Below are 15,537 nucleotides of genomic sequence, written 5' to 3'. Positions count from 1 at the left end.
TTGTTAAGATTGGGGAATCTATCAAACGGACCGCCCGTTTTTGCACAGAGTCAAGGGTTTTTTTCAGGTATTTAGGGGCTCCGGACCAGAGATGGCTGCCAAATTTGACAGTAGGGCGACATAGATGGCAGCAGCATGAAAAAAAATGAGCTTCCGAATCGCTTCCATTATTATCTCCTATTAGACAAAACGACGGTTAGATCTCTTTTCTAGGTGAGGCTTCAATCGACGTTAAGTATATCTTATTTAATACTCATTTTATGAAGATCCATGAATTTTTTTAATACCTATAAAGCTCAAAAGCACTAACTTAAAATATCTAAAGAGAAAGCTTTTGAATCCAACGAAACCGTTAAAATGAAAAGTTGACCTTTTACCATTATGCATTTCAATAACATAATAATAACTGTAATGGATGGAACATTACTTATATCTAAGTGCCTACCTAGTCGGCTTATGGCCTCCACTAGGCATAGCTATAATATTTGGTAATAATACATTTTTTACGTTGGGCCATTTGTATAAAAATCCAGCTCAGGCGCACAGATTTTTCCAAGTTGGAAAAGAGATAAGCCTTCTTTATCAAAGAACTTGGAACTACTTTAATGAGCACATAATGCACTAATCTTCGCTAAGGACCGAAGCCTTTTTGTTAAAACACCTTTCTTAAGATGATGTTCATTATAACTTTTTAATTCTAACGAACTCAGTGCGGCATGCTCATTTTATTCTTTATCGCCGCTCAAAAGGTTTTATTTTAAGAGTTAATTTAGTTTTTTAACAATGTGCTCTTAAATAATTTTAAAATAATTCTTGCGATTAAAGGACGTATTCTAGGCACATATTTTTTCCACTATAGGGTATCATCACTGTTTTTTTTTATTATGGAAAAAATAAAGCAAATTATTATAAGCAATAATTACTCGCCTGAAATATCCAAATAAATTGAAAATATCTCCCGAGTAAAAATAAATGCCGCCGACGGAAAACGAACCCGCACCTTCTAATTTCCGGTCAGATGCTCTGGACCACTGAGCTACGTCGGCTTATTCCCAAACCGCCAAATAATTCTGTATTGTACAAGTACTTCAACCGACAATTACTGCTGATTATATAAATATATATATATCTTCCCTTCGGCGGCATTTATTTTTACTCGGGAGATATTTTCAATTTGTATGGATATTTCAGGCGAGTAATTAATGTTTACTGTGCTATGCATAAATACCTTGTCTTATAAACATTAGTTTATCATTAAAAAAATATGAAAAAAATTATCAACTATGGTACTTTTAAATTATTTTTTTTTTTTTATAGGAACAACTTTTCTTTTATAACTTTTGTAGGTTATTCCCATGTATGTAATATATCATTGTAGAAGAAAACAAAACTTATAAATAATAGTGGTCGAGTGGTTAAAGACGTAAGTGAGTGATGCAATGAGTTTATTAACTCCTGGGAGTACAATGCTTTATATAATATACTATATTCTGTATTGTATACTTTTAATAAAAAAATAAAAAAAAAAGCTTTCTCTTTAGAAATTTAAAGTAAGTGTTTTTCAGCTATAACAGAGATCATGAAAAAAATCAAGGGTTATATCAGATAAACTTCGATTGAAGCCTTGCCATATGCTCTCGCATACCCAAGTTTGATCAATTTATAACATTATAGAGTTTATATTTTTTCGGAATAACTTTATTGAGTAAAACCTCAAATTGTAATATTTAATTATTGAAGACAATATTAGCGATTTCTAAACGAAAATCTGAAACAGAAAAATCAGAAAAGGATACGGTCACATCTAGGACTGTGTCCCGGAAAGACAAGGGTCCTGGGTTCATGTCCTAGATGTGAACGTATCCTTTTCTAATTTTTCTGTTTCAGATTTTTGTTTAGAAATCCTTAATATTGTCTTCAATAATTATAGAGTTTTGTTTTTGGGGTATTATGCCATGTTGCGCTACCTCCTTCTTTAGCCAACGTTTGATTACGGAGGCAATTGAAATTTACAAAACTCCCAAAAAATATTAATAGAGACGATGGAGCTAAGCTCAGTAGTTCTTGGTATCCGGTAATTGACGGCTACACCAGAACTAAAGAAAAACAGAAACGCAGAAAACCACTTTAAAATTCTACGTTACCATCAGCTCTTAGAGTTAGAGGGTTAGAGCAACACGGAATCACATTCACACTTCATACATAAGCACACATTTTACCACAATCTTAAATTGATGATGGACACTGCAATGCTGTCCGAAAATATCCGGAAGATCCGAAAATTATTAAAAAAGCGTTTTGTTATGTTATATGTATGAAAAACAGTTTAGCTTTAAATGCAACTTAAGAATTTATCGAGATTATTTTTCACTACCTTAAACGAATCGAATTATTATCGTTTTTTTTTTATATTAGCGCACTCCCTCTAACATTAGTATTTGCATAGTCGTGTAATTTCTATACCCGCTATATCAACTTTCATTGATTTGGAGAAAACCGCAAAAAACTGTCACATCTCTAGCGTACATAAGTAAATGCATTAAAAATTTTTATATAATGAATTGGAGTAATAAAATTTCGAAAAGCATTTATTTTTCTATATATGTCTAGCAATAATTAAGTAATTTCGATAAATAAAATGGATATAGCGGATTTTGATACTCACTTCGTGATTTTGAAAGTCAACTGAGCCGACATGGCGGGTTTAGAAACTCACGCGTAGATCATTTTGACACACGAGCGTGGCGTCAGAGCGGCGGCCATATTGTATTTTGGCAAAATAACTGCTTGTGATTCGTTGAATCCGATATAGCGGATTTTGATAGTAACTTTCTGTATGATATAGCGGATTTGGTTTCCCACTCGCAGTTTTAACATGGTTTTTGGTCGTGATAAGGAGGGTTTTTAAACTCAATTTTAGGCTCCTCTTGTTGCTCGCAAAAATGTGAACAAGATGTCATACTCAGATCATTTTGTCAAAAAATCGGATATAGCGGGTATAGAAATTATAGGATTCATATATCTCTCTTTCAAAACATCTTTGAACGCTCACTTCGGTGCCTGAAAAAGGTATCTAACCGTCGTTTTGTCTAATATGAGATAATATTGTTAACTGGACCGTTTTAGCTAGCAATATTTTTTAGTTACATTCTTAAAGATTTCCCATCGTAGAATGCGAATCTCACGTCGGCGTCGCGTTTGAGTACGTTTAACGAAGTCAAATTAATTTCGCGAAAATAAAGCAAATAAATGCAAACGAAACGTTTTTGAAAGGATGGAAAAATAACTTAAAACCCTAAATAGTGAAGCTGAAGAGCATTTAACTCGAATTGGATGAAATGTGCATGTTAGTGGAAAACAAATCTAAGAGAGAGAAGGTATATTTATTATTATTTTAAGATAAATTTATTTCGTAATATAGCCAATTTTTTTCATTAATCCATATCTTGATGTGTTTTCCCTCATTTTTTGGGTCCAGCGTAAGTTTATTGAATGCTAGGTTTTGGTGGTATCTTTGTCCAAAATTTGTGTTTATCGACGGAGTTTATATGTTTTGTACGTACTCTCGTCAAAAATGTATTTCAGCAGTGTTTTTATGATTATTTGGCGTATTATTGATATTCTCAACTTATCAAAGGCCACTATATCATGTTTTTTTATTTTTTTATTTATAGGGGTAAAATCTACAAATATTTTCAAAAGCTACCACATTTCAAGCAAAACATCAATTTTAATATGATGAAAATATTGAGAGTAAAAATTTAATTGTTAATTTTGTTTTTAAAATTTCAATTTCTTATTGTGCATTCATCTTTTTTTAACATCGATTTAGTTGATTATTGAAGACAATATTAGCTATTTTTAAACGAAAAATTGACACAGAAAAATATTCGGTTACATCTAGAACTTGATCACAGGACCTTTGGGCGCAAAACGAGGGTCCCGAGTTCTGATAGCACAAAATTTGTAATGAATAAGCAATTAGAATCAATTCAAATCTCCGCTATTTTATCCATTATGATTTTCATAATAATTTAGAAATTAAAATATGTTCCTTTTTATATAATGAGAATTTCTACTGTAATGTAAAGATATATCCCTTCAAAAAACAATTAAAATAATCCTTTACATCATAATAACGATTTGATAATAAAATTAGGTCATTAATGATTCATATTACTTGTAAGGTTTTTCCCTGAACAATATTGAAGTTTGGTACAAACCCAAGGTTTTTAGTCTACTGGAAATACCAAAATAATTAGAAATTCGACAGTCTAAAACGACTTAGTAAGAAATGTAATTAATATAATCGATTAAAAACCCTTCTAGACCACCCCTTACCGCCCCCTATATGTTATGTATATAAACCGTAGACTGAGAATAATTTGTACCAGTCTGAAGATGGCTTTAACGAGCTGAAACCAGTTACGGTCAATTAAATTAAAGTGGGAAAAAGTTTCGGTAAATATTCGAAATCGCTGTACAAGGATTATATATACCACAATTTGAGGTTTTACTCATTAATTTATTCCAAAAAATCTGTATTAAGATATATTGGTAAGGGAATTTGATAATTAATTATTATTTGGGAATTTAATTATTATGTACCAACATTGATTTTTCCAAGCTCCATTGCTTATGATAAAAATTATTTTGCAAACTGAAACTGACCGAGTACAATATGTGAATTTCATAGCCCGAAACTAGCGACAGGAATTTAGCTGCTCCACACTTGCGCCTAAAATTAAGATCATGAATATCGAAGAATAGAATAATAATCTAGTTCCGTTAAAAATAATTATGTAGGAACCGAGAACGTAGATCAGTCACAGTATTATATTTTTTATAGAATTAAAATTATATGTACACTCCCAACAAAAACGCTTCCCAAATAATAAAGACCTATTGCGGTAGGTACTGGAAGTAGACACTAGGTACATCCATTGGGACTCCACATTCCGGAGCCCGCACGCACTTTGCGTGATATGTGATTAAAATGGAAGAGGCAAAAGATGTGACATAAATCTCTCCGAAGAGACAATAATTCCCGGGGCTCGCGGCATTCTGGATATATCTTCAGAGAAAAATAAGCCAATAAAACTGAGCTCTGTTGTGGTTTATTTTTCCGTTGTCACTACCAAGAATGTCGTTTAGCATTTTTATTCCGCGCTTAACCATGACAAGGGCTGGGAATAATATGGAGCGTGAACGGCGCGGAGGGGTAGGGGTGTGTGGTGCTCGAGCCTCTGGTGAGGTGTTGACAACCGTGGCAAGCGAGCTTATTGTAAAAAAATAAAACCACGTTAAATCGCAACATACATTTTATATGAAGAATGATAAAATTATAACCCGAGAAATAAAGCAAGAAACATTATTTTCTTTCTATAGGTTTCCTTGCAAAGAAGAAGAAAAAAATATTCTTATGAATATGATGAAACCAATCTAAAACTTTACTAAACCGGACCGGTTTCAAACAATTACGCTTATCTTCATACTGGTACATTTTTATTCATTCATTATGTCTACGAAAATAATTTTATTTTTAATGTGAATAGCGCACAAGGATTCCAACTACTCCCAACCGAATGGAGCCAGTGGAATTATAACATCCCCAATTAAGACTTGTTGTGAAGCTGGAGGTAGTGGGGAGTGGAAAGAGATGGGGGAGAGGAAGGTGGGAGAAGTACCTGGCTATTCGAGTCTGGTCAACAAACACGGCCTTTCAAACAACATTTAAATTCTGAATGGTGGTCATACACCAGGGCGATACTGAGAGTATCTTCCACTCTGAAACGGTAAATGGTTATATTGTGAAATAACACATATTGATCAAATAAAATTTGCTTGCGCACGCTGGGATTTCAACCCGCCTTTTACGAATTGCCAGTATAGAGCCTTACCAGTCGACCATGGAGGCCGCCATATTATTGTTTTAATCAGGTAATAGTAACACTCCCTACAATTGTTGATTTTCGTAATTATCGGCAAAACTTTAACTATTTCACTAAACGTAAGATAAAAATGATCAGTAAAATTTAGAGTAAAATAACGATAACAACAGATTTTCATAGCGCAATTTGAGTTTATTTTATCCCAAATTTGCCAATTTGTAACAAAAAATTATTACGTTACAAAGGTAAAGGTGTTTCGCAAAAATCCACGTGAAGCAACTTCATCAGCTGGCCTTTCAGTGCCATTTTTTTTGATCAGTCGAAAGGTTCTAAGTCTGTTTCACCTTTTGAACAAATTGTGATAAGCAAAAGAGGAGAATTATCATGTTGATAAGCTTGTCAGTTTATTACACTATGACAGAAAGCTGAATCCTACCTAAAATCGATGTTAAAGAAGTGGCGATAAATGGCTATTGACAATGTTGTATTTGAATGTCTGCAAAACAAATAGGCGTCAAATGATCTGTTTAATTATAATTATAAAAAATACATCGTTTTTCGTTTGTGTACCCCTGAAAAGTAGTTTGTAGGATATTCGGGTTTTCTATGAAAGATTTGTATGGCACGGAATGGGCCATCCTCAAGTCCGAAGGTGACTGCGAATGCTTGAGGAAAGAGCCTTGACATATTTTTGAGGTTTAAGAGCCTATCTAAAATGATTATAAGAAAATGAAAAATGTTCGTAATATTATACTACCGTCTTCGGCATATTACACCATTTTTTTCAGAATTTATTTAGTCCAACCTTCACTGAACAAAAATTACTTTATTGACTAAACTGTATAGAGTACATTTTTCAATGGTTTAGTTGTCATACAATTTGGAAGGTGAGTATAGGTGTACAAGTACGGCGGCCCTAGGAATCATTTATTGAATAACCGCTGCCATAAATCTCCTCATGTGGTTCGCCTCGTTTGGTAACTGGTCGCCATGAGATTTCGAAAATCAACCCCCCACACTTAAAGCAGAAAAAAGTCCTGGCGACGCCGGGAACTTTAGATTTTGGGTATGTAAAAGAGGTATGTTGCTCATAACCGTTATGAGCAACATACCTCTTTTGGGTAAGTAAAAGAGGTATATTGCTTATAATCATTAACTCACTTTTAATATGACTCCTGCTTTCCTTTTATCAAATTTTCTATTTGAATTTTACTGAAAATTTCAATGCAACTCCAATAATTTTGTCCTGCCCAGTTTCTTCAAACGCTTTGGAAGCTTTGTAACAACATCAATATTTATGTTAGAAATTTTTAACACAACATGATTTATATTAAAAAATATAAATTAAAATCCATTATATTGGACCATCATTTTTAAATATTCTTATTAAAGCCCTTAATATATTTAAAATCAACCTCCCTGCACTGAAGTGGTTTTGAGGATTTTCTATGCTGAATTAACAATCCCATATAAACACTACCCCAGGTAAATACAGGTTATTAGTGGTGTTGTTGCGATAAGGTATCATTTTGCCGGTTTGCGGTACGCGAAATCACGTTTGTTCAATCGCTCATCACGTAAACTAGTAAACACGCAAATGTTATATAAATAAATTGCAGTTTTATACTTAACTTAACTTTCTTCACTCTGCCTTCACACCAATTTGGGCCACTTGGGTTTCTATGAGGGTATGAATTGAACTGTGAATTATCTATTTCAACCTCCAGTTTTAATATTAAAGCAGCGTCTCTGCCAAAGTCTCCTACCAGCACCTTTGTCTTTGCATTTTGACCACTGGTTGTGTCTGGTCACAGCTTGTCTTCGTCCCACATCTAGCTTCACGTCGTCGGCAAGAGGAACACATATCTTACCAATCACTTTCTTGAACTGGACTGTAACTTCTTCATCCACCCTCCAGCATCACGTCACTGGGCAGGAATGCATGTCTGGTGTTTCATCACCACTCCTTTGTCGATCTCAACTCGCTCTTGTCTCACTTTTGACTGTCAATGCTCCCTGTACTTGTAAAACCTTTTTAAAACCGCACTTCTTCCCTTCTTATCCTTGCAACCTATGTCACAATGTTACATGCTTTTGTTGTTTTTGGACCCATAATGTGACTAATACTCAAATCAAATTTACTTGTGAAGAAATTTGATAAATCACAGTTCAAAATCAAAAGGTGTGAGAAGATGTCAATACAAGTAAAGTTGGAATAAAGTTAAATAATAAGTAATAAGTTTAGTTCTTACTGTACCTCCGACCTCAAAATAATTTATATAAACCAACGGGCATAAACCAAAGGGTATAAACCAAAAGATAAAGTTTATATGTCTTGCTAAATATTTTTGCTTGCGTGTTTGTTAATTGATAATATGGATGCAAAATTAAACCGGAGAGTTAAAGTTGGATTATTTCAGAATACATTTCAGTTGATATTTGACCTTTTTCAGATGTTGATGCAATTGTGGTCAGCTGTCAAGCTTAACGAACATCTCGTTATGCGTGGCAGCTTAACATAATGTGATCGGTAGCTGATTCAAATGTAAATTATTCTAAATAACCCTGATCATTGATTCGATGGTTGTAAAATGTGAGAAAATACAAGATATTTTATTTATTGTTCTTTTAGAGTAACTACTATCGGTTTAAACTGCAACTAAGAAGTTTGTTATTGGGATGTTTAATTTAAGTGTAAAAACAAGTATAGGTACGTTAATAATATAATTATGTTCACTAATTTTAAATGTATATATTGTTATTAATGACATATATAATGAAATTAAAATGTACTTATACTAACTTACTAACAATCACACAGTTCTCCCGTTTATAAAAATTAACAATTTAAAGACGAAGGTTATAAATAAAAATAAACTTTCATGCTAAAATATTTTGTTCCGGTAAACCATGAAAAAATGTTAAAAAAGTATTTGCGCGTCCAACAAAGAGATCATTCATGAAAAAACGTAACTAGGTATATGTAGAAATATAGAATAACTGAGTACATCGTGTAAAGAAAATCTTTTTCGGTGGTATGCCTTGCTTTGTCTGGTGCGGACTTTTTTCAGTCTTAAGATAAATTACACTGAGTAGGTACATTTTCTTTTATCATTTTTATATCTCCGACACGGAGGTACTTCGTGGAATTAGGCTGAACCACCGATAAGATTATCCCTAGAAGTGTGATCTAATGTCATCAATTCACTTTTCTTATTCTCTGGACAGCTAATGAAATCAATCTTCCCTTGAAAAAATATCTTTAATGAAGTTTAATCAAATTTTTACCCGAGTAACAAACAATTACTACGAACCTTACTTTGGGTACACCAGTGGCAACACTCGTTTGTGATTTAAATCTTCACTGTACCTCATCAATTCATAGTCCCAGACAGCCATAGAAAGATTTTAGATCTTTTCCAAATATATCGGACGTTGACACATCTTTGATGAAATCTTTATCATATCCGTATACTGAATATGTTATACTATCATATTATATCACAATTTCAATCCTAATCACGCGTATTCAAGTAATCGTATTTAATTTGACGATATTTTGGTCTAATCAGGCATATATTAAAATAATTTCCTATGTTTAACTTTACTCTTACATGATTTTTTGTGAGGAGATAAGAATGATCACCCCACTAAAAACATGTGGGAAATACATAATTTCGCAAAATATATAGAGTAGCAACTTGTACAAGCAGTCGCACGTCATCCGATAATACTTGGAAAAAGTAATACGTTGACAACATTCTTACTTGTTCTACAAAGCTCTTGCTGTCGTAAGCTAAATTCTATCTAAACAACTCTGGAATCATATTGTGTCTATGTGTGCCGGTGTCCTTTAGAATTTGTAATGGCTCCACTTATCCCATACACCAAATATTGAACAATTTTCACACGAAGTGAGGTAAATTAGCCTTTATTCGCTTAAACCAGACATTCCCACAATATTGTTTCTTCGTCAATTCACACTAGACATTTAGGACTTATTTATTGTTTTTGTGTTTAATTCGTAGAACTCCATTTAATTTTTTTATAAATTTAATTTAGATTAAATTTGATAATATTATTATTGAGTTCTGCAAGTGTTTTAGTTTTTTATTATTGTGACAGCTGTTTCGGCTTACAAGGCCATTTTCAAACTGTGGTTAGTCCACATTGAGACGACGTATTTATACTATTTCAAATGTAAATATTGAAGGTGCATACATTGATTTATTACTGGTTACACCGATGACATGATCTATTGTTGGTTAAACCAATCTATGTTTTCCCCTCAGTAAATGGTAATGAGTTCTTAATTATTTACTAATGACTTTATTGCTATGAATTATTTGGGTGCATTATACTGCTTGGGTTTTGTGAAAATACTGAGAAGTGGTGAGTAAATTATTTTCCGTACTTTATTAATTAGTGTTAAATTTGGGTCATTCGTTCGTTTATTGATTTCTAATTGTTCAAGTAAATTTAATCTAATGCCCTTTTTTCTATATGCAATGGTTTAGGACCCTTATATAGATATAGAAAAAAAGGGCATTAGATTAAATTTACTTGAACAATTAGAAATCAATAAACGAACGAATGACCCAAATTTAACACTAATTAATAAAGTACGGAAAATAATTTACTCACCACTTCTCAGTATTTAGGACTTGTTGTTTCAGAGAATTTGAACAATTCTTTAAAATTCAAACTTCATTTTCAAGTTCTGTTATAATTTCAGCTATTTCAAGTAACTGGCCTATAATGATGTAATAATAGAACTCGAATAGGACTTTCACAGAACCCGAAAATGAACGTAGAAATTTGATGAATTGTTCGAATTCTATGAAACAAATTTTTGGTCATTTCGTTAAATGAAATCTATATTGTCTGAATTGAAGTCATTCTGACATTATTTTGGAAAGTTTAATCATCTTTCATCCGAAGTAAGGAAAATTGAACTTTGGCCACACAACTCACTTCTTTTAGTTTATCTCTTCAGTGGGCTGAACGCTGGAAGTGGCCGATTTAAATAATTTGGTAGATGGAAGCACGTGGTCTAACAAAATTCTTTCAACGAAAATGGAAGGGTACGAATGTTGTGTAATTATTTCATTTTCCATAATAGGTTACTTTTGAAGATTATCCTTGTGTTTGTATTTACATTTTTTTACATGAAATTCAGGAATGTCTACTGATATGAAATATCTATTTACTAGATTTTTGTCGTTTTTCTATAATTTTCTAGGACATGATATTCCCATCCATAGCTGTGATGATATTTCCACAAAAATGAAAGCGTTTTCTTACGTACGTTCAGACATGACTATTTTTACGGTGCCAAGCAAACATAAAAGTTTTTTGAAAGTTCAGAAAATTCTGAGTAATTATTAATACTCATTATATATAAAAAAAAGTCACAAGTAAGTCGCTCTAAATATAAACCTAATAAAAATATTGCACCATCTGAAATATTAATTTAACGTCAAACTTTTTTCAGTAATTTCATCTAAATAAGGTTGTCTCAAAATGTTCGTTTTAATAAAAATGTATTATATGCAAACGAATGTAAAATTAGTTTTTTGATATCTTCAAAAATAAAGTAATGTTCAATTTTCAGAGTCAACATTTTACGTCCCGAAGAACAACAAAAAACAACGAAAAACACGATTAAGTTCAATTCATAATTCAAATGGCAGTGCTGTGATACGTTTGTTAAAACCATGAGATTTTGTTAAAGTACCTAGTTGTTCGAGATAAAATAAAAGTTTTCCTTCTCTATGCATATACAAGGTGTGCGGAGAATGGTGCATAAACTCAGAGGTGATTTTACATGATAGGACAAGTAAAATAGATTCATGATTTTTTTTAAATCCCAACGTAATGAAGTCAAAAAGTTGATTTTTTTATATAGAAAAAAAAATATGGAAAAATCAACAAAAAATAAGTAGCAATTTCAAAAAAGTGTTTTTTCTTTTGTACTTCTACCATCATATTATAGAATCACCTCCCAAAGTTTATGCATTTTACTCCCGGACAACCTGTATTTAAAGATTTAGCGTCTCCTGTTTGTCTGGTGTACGAAAACTATACGACTCTTTAATCTCGGTATGAACAAAATTTCCCATATCTATATATCCAATTTCTTTATGTTCATCCTAGCCAGTTTCACGCTGTCTAAAATGAGATCAAAATTCAATAATATTTGTGATTATCAGATGCCTGATAATCACAAATATTATTGAATACATCGTTGTTTTTATCATCGCATGAATTGATTCGGGTCTCCGAGAATAAGCCAGTATCCACTTCTTCCGCTTTCATGTTGTACCTAAATTTTGAAAGAATCGACAGCCGTTCGCGTATTATGATTCCTAAGAAGAAGGTTGCCCGTTTTTTTCTGCACGTGCAAACAATAGTATTCTTTATTGTTTTTTTTTTCTTTAGCAAAACTGAGTTTTTTCTTAGCTCAAAGTAATATGGAAGAATCCCGCACAGCCAAACAATAAAGAACGCTTTTAGCGATAGACATTTTCAGAGTTGAAAGGGCAAAAATACAAGAAACTTTTGAGCGAACGAAAGGTTTTTTTGTACGCCGCATCAGCATTCTCTGCGGAATTTCAGATATTGACTTTCAACGATAAATACTTATTATGGAAAAAATATGCTTCCGTTCGGAATATTTTCGGGAGTTCGATTTTGCAACAAACTTTTTACCTACTTGATTATGTAAAAGCTATATTGAAATTGTTTTAAATTAAATAAAAATATGACACATTTAATTGTAAAGTATTCCATTCCATTATTGTATGTATTGATTGTTCGCTGCTATATTAATCCACTTCGTCTTTAATTTTTCAAAAAATTTTCTCACGTAATTGACGCTGCCAGTCTGCAACATAGTTTTTAATGGCGGATTATTTCACAGAATTTAATTTCCAAGTTTTGTGAAAGTCCCGATCAAGATATATTATTATCGAGGTACTGTAAAACAACAGGCTTACGATGATACAGTGGGTTGCCATATTAATAGGGACACCTATGGAAAATGTGTTTTTAACACTTTGTGTTCATAAAACAAAGATGTTTATAATTTTAGGTGCGGTTATTATTATTTATTAACAAGAACATTGAATTTTGAAAATTATATACACCGTATTTGTCCTTAATCTGCGATTATTTTATTTTTTTTATTATTTTTAAACATTATCGAACAAAAAGTTAATATTTCGTAATTTCGCCTTTAGCCGCAATAACAGCTTGTACACGCCGTGGTATACTCTCAATGCACAATTTTGCAGTAATCTTTAGGTCAAGAGAATGATGCCACACCCGGATGAGGGTTTCGATGAGCTGCTGCTTCGTTGTGACCACCTCCTTGGCAATCTCCCTCTTGGTGAGCTGCTACAGGTTTTCAATAGGGTTCGTGTTAGGGGAATTCCCCGGCAAAGGTAAAACCGGCACATTTTTTTCAGCCAGGAGTGCAGTGACAGTCCTGGCTTTATGACAGGGTGCGGAGTTGTGCATATAAACGTATTCCTGGCCACCAGGGAACCATTCTCCGATTTGAGGCAGTAATCGATTTTACAGTATTTATCTGTACTGATCCTGCCTCATAGTCCCTTGCACAATGTGGAGGCGCCCCATCCCTTTGGAAGAGATGACTGACCACACCATGATACTGGTAGGGTGTTTGATCGTCTTTAAAAGGCAGTCCTGATGAAATTTCTCTCCTGGGCGTCGTCGGACGAACGATGATTTATCCAACAAAATTTGGAATATGGACTCGTCAGAGAAGCACACCTAAAAAAGGCCATAATCAAACTAATGGAATTTTTTTATGTTTGATAACCACAAAATTGTTAATTACCGTATTCCAGTTCTCTATAGTCATGTTTTGGTGTGCGTTGGCCCATTCCAGTAGTTTTATCTACTGTGTTATTCATATCTACTGTGAGGCGAGGTTTTTTAGCTGACCGATGACCAATGAGGTTCTCCTTAGCCAATCTCCTCTGGACTCTCCTTTGGGAGACTTCGATATCATCTTCGTTGATCATCAAGGTCAGACGAGCCACACTCTTTTTGCGGTTTTGGAGACAGACGTCTTTGATTTTGCGGTCAGTACGAGGTGTAGTGATTCGTTTTCTGCCACATTTCCCATTGTGATCCAATTCAAGGGGCAGTTTTTGATTGATTTTCTAATTTATCCTGTTAACCACAGACTTTAAAATACCTGTAATGGTTGCTATTTCTTTTTGTGAATGTTGAGTGTTTAACAATAGTGTCTTCACTTTCGGACATTTTCTTGGGGACGTGTCTGAAGACCTAGCCATACTGAAAAAACAGAACATTGGACTCAATATGGAAAAACTATTCACTAAAATAAGATATGAAAAAAAAATTACAAAATTAATAGATAATTAATAATTACTTACATTTTGGTACAGCTAAACTGTTAAAACTCTTAAATATAATTATTATGTATATTTATTTACCGGAACTTCAATCACGAATTTTCACAAAAATGCTGGCCACATGGAAAAAACCTTAAATTTTCGAGGGATGTGGCACTTTGCGAGTGTTGCCACTTCTTAAAAGTATTAGTGGTGATACCAGCAACAAAAATAACGAAGGAATTGCCATCATATCCAAGTTATTCAGAAGTAGAGACAACGTAAACATAAAAATCAGGAAATATTGGAACTGTCCCTATTAATATGGCAACCCACTGTATAGTAAAATTTCAAATGCTTTCAATGGAAGAGTAGTAAAAACACCCAAGATGTAAAATGAATTATGTACCATGTAAACATATTATTAAAAATAAAAAATAATTACAAAAAAAAAAAAAAAAACTTTAAATACGACTTTGAAATTTTATGAATTGTTCAAATTTTGTTTAACGACCCGTAATTAAAATAAATAAGAACGTATAATATAAAAAATTCGAATATTTCTATGATTTTTTAAAATCTAAATGCCGCACAAGAGCCCCAACTGCTCGCAACTGTCTGGATCCAACGAGAAAATGGCATCCACATTATGGGTATGTTGTGAAGCTGAAGGTATTGAGGGAAATGCGATGGGGATAGGAATGTACCCGGCCTTTTGGATGTGATCACCAAACTCGTATAAATCCATTTCAAGCATCGTTTCAATTCTGAATGGTCGTCTAACACCAGGGCAATACTGAGAGTATCTCTCACTCTAGAACGTATCTCTAAAATACTTTCTATTGTTGTAAATGAATTTATAGTGAAACAAAATTGACTTGTCTACACCGGGATTTGAAACTGCAACCTCTGGATTTCTAGTCAAGAGTCTTATAGAGTACCCCTTCTTATCGAAACATTGATCATTAATAAAAAAAGTTACAAAAGTTTTAGGCCAAATTTTCATTGTATTTCGCTTAGGAAGGTATGTTTTACGTTTATTTACCCAAAATAATATTAATTTATTTTATAAGTATTTTCAAGAAACTCGTATAATTTTTTCTCTGTACAAAAATTCTTTTGATAAAGAGCCGAAGGAATCAAAGGTTGTTTGACTGAAAAGACTAAGGTAGCAGGATCATTGAAATAGTAAGGTGAAAACCTGATTTTTTCCTACCCCCGAAAATTGGCAGAACCTTTTGCATTTTTTTTTGCTGAAA

General features: G+C 33.0%; 1 long non-coding RNA gene across 2 annotated transcripts; it reads right to left on the bottom strand.

The window, feature by feature from the left end:
• Positions 1-12,896: 12,896 nt before the first annotated feature.
• On the bottom strand, positions 12,897-14,454 carry LOC149417988 (uncharacterized). Of its 2 annotated transcripts, none has more exons than XR_016303120.1 (3): positions 14,321-14,454; positions 13,756-14,219; positions 12,897-13,688 (listed from the first exon to the last, which is right to left on the bottom strand). It is a non-coding gene; the product is annotated as an uncharacterized LOC149417988 (long non-coding RNA). The 2 variants fall into 2 exon arrangements; XR_016303119.1 differs by having other exon boundaries at positions 14,381-14,454.
• Positions 14,455-15,537: the final 1,083 nt, after the last annotated feature.

This window comes from Hesperophylax consimilis, chromosome 14, assembly GCF_061612785.1.
Source record: "Hesperophylax consimilis isolate HC1 chromosome 14, BYU_Hcon_1.0, whole genome shotgun sequence".
NCBI classification, from domain to species: domain Eukaryota; kingdom Metazoa; phylum Arthropoda; class Insecta; order Trichoptera; family Limnephilidae; genus Hesperophylax; species Hesperophylax consimilis.
Note: the sequence above shows the minus strand (reverse complement) of the source record. Positions and strands in the feature narration are given on the sequence as shown.